Genomic DNA, 10,959 nt, shown 5'->3' with positions numbered 1-10,959 from the left:
CAAGCGCTGATATTTTGCTGGAAATCTGTTGTGTTGAGAACAATGATCTAAAGAAATGATATGCATTACTAATTTGGTATTGTTGATTAGGAGAATCGTGCACAAAATGCTAAATGCGCTGTTCCGCTGTTCAATACGTTTAAAACTGAACTTCAAATGCAAAGAGGAGAACTGAAATATGTAAAGAAAAAATAATTTGATTTAGCAGGATATCTCTGGTAGACAGTATTGTATACTGTATTGTGTACGTTCTCTAGAGTGCTTTGGCACTCCAGCCACTGTTAAAAAAAAAAAAAAAAAACTACATCACCCGCCTGCGCTCTTAACAACCAAATGTCAAACGTCACTGTTTACGGTAGAAACCATACCCAGCCTGTCCAATCCCATATCTTCACGTGCACAGGCACCAATAAATATTCTTGTTATTGACTTATTTTACGCCTCTAATGTCAAGAATGGCCAATTACGTGGCGTGTTGTTAAAGTGTTGCGCGTCCTCGGAAAGGATTGGCCTTTAATATCAAAATGGCAACACTGGTGCATGCGATACTTTTTTATTTCTAATTTATTTTATCAATATTTGTACAGCCAAAGCAACCAGGACTTTCTTCGTAGATCGCTTGAACATCAGCAATAAGTAAAATGTTAATTAAAATGTTGGTAAGACTGTTTTAGAAAAAAAAAAGGTATGTATTTTATTAACTCGAACAATGGAAATACTTGTGAAAATATTTTGCAGTTCAGTTTTAAATGTGCTTTTGCTTTGGAACTTGACTTGCTAAAAGCAAACGCTAAATATTAAGTCGGGAAAATGTTGACTAATGGAACCGACTGTTTTTAAATATCTTGTACCCATTAAATTACATTTTTTTTATATGTGAGAAAATACGCAAGTTTCTATTTTCAGAAATATGTTCTTGCTTAAACTTTAATGCCATCTGGCTAACTGTAAATTGTCACCGTGTGTAGGTTTCTGGCTTTCTCTAGAAGCTTTTGGAGTAGACTATATCAATTGCGGTCTTGGAACTGGTGGTTAAAAAGTGGGTGTGTGTGCGCCCAGTGGTAGGGAGACACCCTGACTAAATTCCAGGCGAGCGCCGATAACTGCGACGTCGGTTTCAACCCTCCGTGAAAACTGATTAGATTTTATAGTTTTGCCGATTCGTATTGTTTTTAACTTTTTTTTTGCTGACTTGTTTTGGCAGATAGATTGCTGCTTATGAAGTAAATCTGTATACGCAACTTGTACAGTCAGTGGACGTCTACATCATTTGTTAATACGGTAATGAAGTATAAAAAACTGACTTTCTATAAAAGACCGTATGTACTGGAAATAAAATATTTAGTACACTAAACCAACTGTTGTACCGTTGAATAGTTAAAAATTGTCGAGTTAGTCATTATATGGAGGTACTTCAGATCACCTGTGTGTCGCTGAACGCTATATGTAGAATTGCATTGGGCCATAAGGGGAAATTTTGTCTTTTTATAAACGCTTATTTTAAAAAATTAAATAAAATATATGCACACGTAGCTTAGGTCTGAACCCACACCAGAATGACAAAGAAAAAAAAAAAGACGATCCTTTAAATCAGAACCATTAATTCTTACAACTTTTTTTTTTTTAATAAAGCCATCGCTAATCTCTGAAAAGGCTGCTGATTACACATTTCAATTGGACCCTAATCAAAGGGACATTTTGCTCCTGCATATGGACTGAAAATACCCTGTGACATCACCCAGTACCAGCTCTTCCAATTCCTTACCAACCTCTCGAGATTTATCTCAAGAACCAGAACCAAACATTCATTTTAAAAGAACGTACTAGACCAATCTGAGCCCCAGTGCCTAAAAGGTTGAGAACCACTGCTTTAGATACTCCTCGTGTTTTCACTTTCATGCATATATGCTTAAACCATTAGGCAGCCGTTTAGGTAAGTTAAGGGGCGCACGCACCAGACACTAAGGGGGTACTCCGGATGCCTCCTAGTAAAGTCTGTATGCACCAGGCACCGAGGGGGCCCCTACTTAGGGCTCCATATGGGGCCTTCCATCACCACTCCTTGATGAGTGAAGGATTAATCTTGAGTAAGATACTGTATATAAAACACTTACACACTGATGCTGACTGCATCACCATATGGCGGGAAAAGACAATGTAGACGTTACCTAGCATAGTTTACCATGGCAAAGTTTACATTTTTGTTTGTTTTTGGTATTTATATTCTTGAGCAGCACTGGCAAAGTGAACTTTGTTTACGCCTCACAGCACTTTGATATCCATTTTGATTGATGCCTCCCAGAACTCTCTGGTTTCCTCTCACACACTAAGGGCATGCAGTTAGGGTAATCAACAAATCACTTAACTTGCTTGTGCCCTAACTGTAAAGGATAGATATAAACAGATGTAAAATGGATCTGTACATCAAGTGGTTTGGCATGGCTTTTGCAATAGACAGACACTATATGTAAAATACACTTGTTAAATTTGATTCTAGGGTTTAAAATAGTTTTTTTTTTTTTTGTTTTGTTTGTTTTTTTTAAAAGCCTATACTGCTGTATGTAGTTTTTTGTATTTCGTATGATCTTTCAACCCATTACGAGTTGCATGTTATACCGGATGGTTTGTATTTTAAATTTTTACGTTTCTTCTCCCGCCTCTGTGCTACTAGAATACTCTCTTGCAATCAGTGACCCTGAATTGAAGCAAGTGGATATAATACCATTATTTTACCACTTGTCAAAAACTAAGCAGTTTGGTTCAGACTTGGTAATGATATTGTCATTTGTAAATCCTTCCATAAAGTATCTTATAGTTTGTCAATTAATTTCTTTAGCTATCATGCCAGTTATTTATAATCTTTAACTGAGACGCTTCATTTACTTTAAAAAATGTGAACATTTTTAAAGTGACCGTGTTAAGAAATTTTTTCAATGGATGGTCATATGTATTTTATATTTAAATTTTACTCTTTTAGTGTTTATATCCTCATCTGTTATTCTTCAGATTCTTTTAATTTGTTTGTGAAATTCAGCCCATTCATGGGATAACTTGCTTTGATATGCAAGTAGTGGTCACAATGAAAAAAGTGTAGTCTAACCAAAACAGTTTCCTCCACCTGCTCTTTTTTTTTTGCGTGAAGCGAAAAGCAAGCAGCAAACAAGAACTGTTTGCTTATAGAAACTAGTCAAATAGCTTTCTCATAGTTTTGTTAAAAATGGAAGATGAATATGAGACATTGTTTAAAATTAAGAAAATTAGGGTGCTTCGCTCACCAACCCATAACCCCCCCCCAAAGGCTTGTGCTACGCGCCAGCCAACTTTGTATCTTTGCCGCTCACGTATGTGGATTTCACTTTCACCAAACAACAAATCTTTTAATTCTTGCGGATACGCCTTTTCATTGGGAAGAAACACTGCTTTTCCGTGATGGCAACATAAATTAGACAATCTACAAATCTCCGACGTAAAGTTTAAATCCAAACAATATCTACATACTTCTGTCATATCACCTATGTCCTTATATTTGATCTCTTTTCACTGTTCCGTTATTTCACTGAGTAATTTCCGTTTGTTTGTGCTAATTCGATCTTTACTATAAATTTTTGAGACTTTCGAATTTTAGTACTTTCATTATCTCTAACCTGTTCTGCATGTGTATCGTGCCAATGTTTTTGAACCTCTTAATGATGTTCTACTTTGTCATCTACTCTTTGTTTTTTATTTCCGGCCCTGGGTGTGGTTAAACCTCTTGGCACAAAGTCTTGTCTCGCAGGACATAAAGTATCTCTTTGAAAAAGTCTTGTCTCGTCTCATCCCAGGATTATTTTTATATAATAGAGAGACAATAAAAATGCACAGCTTTCATGTGTAAGAAAGGCGAGTGTTGGCAGAGGTACAGATTACATTTTTAAACTAGGGGAAAAGTTGAGTGTCCACCAAGTTTATGGGATTATCTCAAGACTGTAGTTTGACACATCACTAAAAATTTAAGCACTCTCACTAATGGAGGATGTCATTTTAGTAGGTCAACTGTTGAAGCAAACAGTTTTTTTTTTTTTTTTGTTTGTTTTTTTAAAGAGTATTTATAAGTAGAGGGTCTAGCTTTATGATTTTGCAATAGATTTAGTCTGCTTTAGTTGTTCGACAAAAGATTCCATCTTAAAATCGCTACACAGATTTTATTCATAAACTAACGATTAAATGACTGCATGTTTCCATGAAAGGTGTGTTTTGCCTGAATCATTTCCACAGCAGCACTGCATTCTTTACTATCCCAGGATTCCAGCATAGAGAGACAAAAGTATTTTTTTTTTATTAAAGAAAGGTACTCTGTTTCTTTAAAGATTGTAATCCCTTCATCATTGCACTTGACATTTAAGTATAATTTTAAGGTCAAAATCTGGTGGTTGAAAATAAATAAATATGTATACAGGTTCAATAATGTGTTCAGGTTTAATACCTTAAATGAATAGCAAAAATACATAGAAAAGAAATGGAATTTCTAAATAAATGTTTCCAGTTGCATTATTACATGTATGTGTGCTGTCTTTAAGCCCTGCAGCATTAAGTGCATTCTATGAAAACTAGGGGGCTTCGCTCGCCAACCCCTGGTGTTGGGTAACCCGAAATACATTGATGTATGTATGAGATATATTGGAGTGTAAAGGTGTAGATAACGAACAAAGGAAGTAAAAAACCCATAGCATGGCACATTAGAAAGATATATTGGAATATTTCTTTATACACAACATTTGTAGTAAAGATGGTGTGTTGTCCTTGAATGAGTTTTCCTTGGTGTGGAGTATCTACAACTTTAACTTTAATGTCAGATGAACGCCGAACTCTTGATTTTTTTTATTACTCTTTAATTTAATATTTTTTGCTGCTGGAGTATGTGAATTTCCCCCTGGGATTAATAAAGTATGTATCTATCTATCTCTCTCTCTCTCTCTCTCTCTAAGTTGTCCATGTCCAAGTACAGGCTCAGAGAGGTATATGCCAACTCTGTCCATGGTTTGTCCTTGGGATTTGTTGATTGTCATGGCAAATGCAGGTTTAATGGGAAATTGGTGTCGTTTAAGTGTAAAAGGTAATTCCAGGTAAGAACTTGGAATGTCAACTGTAGGAATCAAAACAGTATTCTTAGAATGTGATCCTGAAAGTACTTTTGTAGACTTAGCTAATGGGTGACCGTTTATGACTTCAGCGACGTTTCTCATTATCAGCTCTGTGTATTGCTTGTTTTCAGGAAGGGTCTGCCATTGCCAGCTGGTGGCCTGATATTTACCTGGTAGATGCAAAAGGAAATGAACTATTGTAGGATCCAATGCAGTCCATAAAGTTTTTACTTTCGGGTACATTGTTAGTTAGAAGCTTCCGTAGATATTCAGGAAAGTCATCTAAAGGAGGCAGTCTAACCTGACCCTTTTGACAACAACGTGTAAACTCATTAGTTGTAGTGCCAGTTGTTTCTTCAGGGAAGTTAAGTGAATGACAATGACAGCAAATGATATTCATTAATCCTAATGAATGTTCATTAATAGTGGACTCATTACTGAATGCGTTGTCAGCTAATTGGCGGAATTGTTTAGCGGCTGTCGTTCCTTTCTTTGCCGTTTATGTATTGCCTCTGCTGTTTGAGAGTCGCGTTGTAGGTGCCTGCGTTCATTAATTGTATTCAGGTGGGCTCGTTTCTGTATATCTGTCAGTTGAGATGTTTCGTTTTGGAGCTGTGACTTCTTTGGTTGCGTTGTTTGAGAAGCGCGTTGTAGGCGCCTGCATTCATTGTTTTTATACAGGCGGGCTCGTGTTTGTAGCCCCGTTAGTCGAGCTCTTTCGTTTTGGAGCCGTGTCCGCTTTGCTTGTGGCATTTCAGACGTGCATTGTAGGCGCCTGCGTTCATTGATTTTATCCAGGCGGGCTCGTGTGTGTATCTCCGTCAGTTGTGGTGTTTCGTTTTGAACCCGTGCCTGCTTTGCTTCCGCAGTTTCAGATGCGCGTTTTAGGCGTCTATGTTCATTGTATTTGTCCATGCGGGCTCGTGTTTGTAGCTTCGTTAGTCAAGCTGTTTGGTTTTGGAGCCGAGACAGTTTTGCTTCGAAGGTTTCAGACGCGCATTGTAGGCGCCCACGTTTAATGATTTTATCTATGCAGGCTCGTTTTTGTAGCTCCGTTAGTTGAGCTGGATTGTTTTGGAGCCGTGACCGTGACTCCATTAGTTATCTGTTGTCTACCGTTAGTAATGTGGATAATTGCACTTACTGTTAATACGGAGCGTTTTCTGTGGTTGTACTGTTAATAATGCATCACTGTAATGTGATTCACATATGCTATATGGTTTGGACGTGTGAGGATGCCGAACGTTTAATACGGAGAGTTCGTTCGGACCATGCTGTGTAGTGTGGACGTTTAGTTCAGAAGCGTGTTGTAGGCGCATGCGCCTTTCGTACTTTCTCGCGCCTTCCGTACTATCTTTGTGGACCTTTGCGGACCCCGTAGTGTCTTCCGTTTGACTCTGGGGTGCAGTGCAGAATCCTCTTTTCTGTGTGCTGTAGGCGCCTGCACACTATGTCTCCTGCGTCCATCGCCGTGTACCTGGGTCCGTGCCTTCTGGTTTACCATTCTCGGTTAGTAATATGGATGATTTGTCAGTCTGTCATTGAATTGAATTTTTTATCCATTTCTGGCCACCAACATGCCTATATGGTTGTTGGCAAGAACAGGGAACCACTAGCCAGCACATCGGTAAAGCAGCATATAAAGTACATTAACTTGCTCATAATAACTTTGACTCATACAAGTAGTTAAAGGCAAGTGAAAGAATGCTATAGGCAAGAAATTAATGTTTTTAAGTTCCAAGCTCTGTCCAAATGAAGCAACTTAAGAGGAGTATTCCAAAAAAAAAAAAATTATCGATGGGCACTGTCTATTTAGAATAAATGATTATTGCTGATGAGCTCATCCCCATTTCATCATTGCAAAATGTTTCTTACTTGAATAGGTTGAGTTTATACTGTTCTGAGACATTCTCATTAAGATTTCTGTATTTGGCCTTCTTATGGGAAAGGCTGTTTATAAATAACTTTATTTTACAAGTAAAGTTCTATGTGCCCTATGATAGGTTGGTCCCAGCCTTGCATTCATTAATGGACCTGGCCCTCAAATTCTCTAAGCTATTGCGCAATGAGAACTTCTAAGACCATGTGTTTATACCAGTGCTGTAGTATTCACTTGATATTTAATGCTTGATGCATCTATAAACTGAATTTGGTTTTGCTTTTGAATGTGTTGGAATTATTCCTATGTATGAGTATTACATCCTTTTTACAACAGAACTATCAGTGTGTGGCAACGGCAGGCCAGCACTGCATTCTTCAGTTCTTAAATCAAGGAAGTAGTTCGTTTTTCTTATAAGATCATAACTTGATTTATGTCTCTCTCATTCTCAAGACGACTTTTATGAATCTTTTGAGAGCAAGTCACCTTCCGTATTTAAAGATTTATTGGACATCTAAATAGTGCCTTAACATCAGGAGCTCCATGGTCTTATAAATTCGGATCTGATACTGAAAGAATAAAAGTGCTACTTGTTTTGTGTGGTATGTTACTATTGCCTGTAGAAATGTCACTATCTTCACAAATTCTGCTGTTCTGTTTTTAATTATCTTGGTCCACAGTTTGGTTCTTGTTTCTGCTCATTTTAACAAATGAATCAATACTTGAGTGCCTCAGTTATAGAAAATTTAAAATGAGATTCTCAAGAAGAGATTGAGAGGAAAATCCAACTTGACTCGGTTTGCATTTTGAGATCAGTTTGGGATAGGCTTCATTTCTTTTAATAAGTTTTTTTTCAAATAGTTATTGGAATATATTGAAAAATATTTCCATTTTGTCAATATAAGCAGACCAGTGGCAATTATTTTTTGGGTAAGAATAAAGAGAAAAAATATGAACAAAGACCTTATGAAAATTAAAGTAATATCAGTGCTAGAAGCTGGTTCCTTCGATGGTGTCGGATAGAGCATTTTCATAGCAGAGCAGGTCAAAAGCCATATTTTGCTTGCAGGTATACAACAAGTAGTAAAAGCTTTGTCTAGAGTGTAACGTTTATTTCAGATATGTAGACAGGGCCATATATGGTAAGTTTAGTAAAAGCCCTAAAGTTTTGGGATCACTCCTACTCCTAGAACTTACAGTATTAGTTACTTACAGAAACTAAACTTAAAGCAAAATAAATTCTTAGGTGATTAATTCTGAAAGAGCTTTTACGCTAGAAAGCATATTTTGTGCTCATTGTTTTGTTGTTTTAGGCATTATAATTTTGTGCATTGGGTAAAAAGCATCACACATGCACCATTCGGCCACAACGTTAAAAGCACTGACAGGTGAAGTGAATAACATTGATTCTCTTGTTACAGTGGTAATTGTCAAGGTTAGGGATATAAGAAGCAGCAAGTGAAGAGTCAATTTTTGAAATTGATGTGTTGGAAGCAGAAAAAAAGGACATGCATAAGGATCTGAGAAAATTTGACAAGGGCCAGATTGTGATGGCTAAATGACTGGGTTAGAGCATCTCCAAACCACCTAGGGCCTTATGCATAATGCCATGCGTAGAATTCACACTAAAACATAGTGTACGGACAGAAGTGGAAATGTGTGTACACACAAAAAAATCCAGATGCATGAATCTATGCGTATGCCAACTTCCACGTTCTTCCACTCCATAAGTCCCAGTCAGCGTGAAAAGTAACGCATGTGCACACGCATGCCGTCCCACCCCGTCTCCTCCCAGAATTACGCCTCTTTGAATATGCAAATCAATATAAATGGCCCTTAAGTTCAGTGTTCTGTGAAAAGACAATGGCAAAAGCACGGGGTAAAATAGAAGAATTTCAGCGAATACCAAGTGGAGGCAAGGAAAAATATTCTATTTGTTGTTTTAAACATTGGTATAAACAACAAAAGGAAGTTGATTGAGTGGCGTAGAGTGTCAGAAAAATTCAAAAACTCAAGTTCACAAAGTCACACAGTGCCCAAAATAAAAAAGTTGTCAGATATCAAAGTCGTAGTGTCATATGGAAGCTTATTAGGGTACAGAGAAAAGAAAAAAAAAATAGGGACACAGTGGGGGGAAAAAAAAGCTCGAAATGTCAACTCCAATTTAATCATGTAGTTTATGTTGTCATTAAAGTAAAACGTCATACACTTCATCTTAAAATTGTTTAATTTATTAGTTTCTCAAATTCCATCATAACTAAAGTAGCACATTAAATGCTTTTTGTATGTGTTCGTCTATGTGCTCTGTGTGTGAATCACTGTGCTTTTTAAACGGGCTTTCTGTTCCTCTGACAGGACACAGAATACATTACATTTATGATAGTATGGCTCGCTGAACAATTTAAATACTAAGATGTATACTTGATATCATTTTAATGATGATAGGAATTAAAGCATGTATTAAACATGGGAACATGGTGGCGCAGTGATAGTGACGAGATGGCATCCCATCCAGAGATGGTTGCTGCCTCCCACAAGATGCTTGTTGCACTGCACGGGCATCTCACATGTGAACGGTTTTAATATTTATTTTTTATTTATTTTTAATAAAACTACTGCAATATGTTGACACAAATAAGACTAACCTTATCTACAAGCAGGTCATGCTGTCATATAAGTACACGTATCTTTAGTTGTGGTAATAAGAGTCTAGAAAGCACGACGTGTCCAGCGTGCGGTCGTCCAGGCGAGAGCGCACCTTTGTGCAGAGTACGCCAGCCGCTGAGAAAGCATGCTCTGCCTCCACTGAAGTAGGCGGCACAGTCATCAGATACTGATAGACTTGTCCTAAACAACGCCCACACTTGCCGTTGCTCTGAAACACCCACCCTTTCAGCTTTTACTGATGCATCCAGTTTCTTGTCATCATTCTGTGATGGCAAGTTTCTTGGCACAGATAATGTGGATGCAACAGACTGACACATTGCCATTTCAAGTTGCTGTTCAAAGCTGTTGTCTGATGAAGTGCAAGCTGCAGCAATGGCGCCACCTTAATTATTTTCAAGTATAACTGTTATTTCTTAATTGATTTTTACACTTTTACATGCTATATATGCGAGCTTGGCTGTTCCTGTTTTCCCGGGAATTACAGCAGTTTCATTCCCAGGAATGCAGGAATGAAAAATGTCCAGGAATCGGGAGCCCGGGAATGGATTCCCTAATCGCAAGTTTACAGTGAGGTAATTGTACTTATAAGTACAAACAGTTCTACCAGGAACACTTGATGGACTGATCGAGTGCGTTTTTAGTTCTTGGGATGAAACTCTTTCTGAACTGCGAGGTCCATACAGGAAAGGCTCTGAAACGTTTGCTTTATGGTACCTGTTCAAATAGTCTGTGTGCATGTTGGAGGCAGTGTGTGCTAGATGCTGTAAACCGATAATTCTCTTTCTGATCAGCTGCTGTATAGCTGTGATTCCACACCCAGATACAGTGGGATAAATACTCCAAGTGGTGCAGTGAGAAAAACGCTAAAGCAGCTATGGTATTTGGAATAATTTGGCCATTCTATGTACCATTTTATTGTTTCGGGTAATTACAATCCGATGCCTTAAACTGATAAACATTATACGGTTAATTTCCGTGTATTTGATAAAGCTGCGTAAGGGATGTGGATCTAAAAAAGAAAGGGAAACCACACAGGAACAGTAGCACTGCTTTGACGCTGGGTGCCACCAGTTTGCAAAACCAAGTGGTGAACTTGCATACGCCAGGAATTGAGGCGGCGTGAAAATGTGTGTGGCTTTATGCCAAGTTTTAGGTTTTATACATCGTGATGTGAGAATGGAAACAGGTGTATGCAACATTTTTGTGTGTATGCACTGTTCATACATGAGGCCCCAGGTCTTGTGAGATGTTTACGTCATGCGGTGGTTAGTACCTACCAAAAAGTGTCCAAGG

The 10,959-nt window shown here is 37.9% G+C and overlaps 1 protein-coding gene across 4 annotated transcripts in view; it reads left to right on the top strand.

The window, feature by feature from the left end:
• The first annotated feature begins 500 nt into the window (after nt 1-500).
• The window catches only part of ccdc142 (coiled-coil domain containing 142), a 132,604-nt gene continuing 122,145 nt past the window's right edge, over nt 501-10,959 (top strand). For all 4 annotated transcript variants that reach the window (XM_051928672.1, XM_051928671.1, XM_051928670.1 and 1 more), the window contains exon 1: nt 501-685. The gene's annotated coding sequence lies outside the window, so the exon portion shown is untranslated. The remainder of the gene's footprint in view (nt 686-10,959) is intronic.

Source organism: Erpetoichthys calabaricus, chromosome 5 (genome assembly GCF_900747795.2).
Source record: "Erpetoichthys calabaricus chromosome 5, fErpCal1.3, whole genome shotgun sequence".
Classification (NCBI taxonomy): Eukaryota; Metazoa; Chordata; class Cladistia; order Polypteriformes; family Polypteridae; genus Erpetoichthys; species Erpetoichthys calabaricus.
The sequence above is the reverse complement of the archived record's forward strand: the minus strand, read 5'-3'. Positions and strand labels throughout refer to the sequence as shown.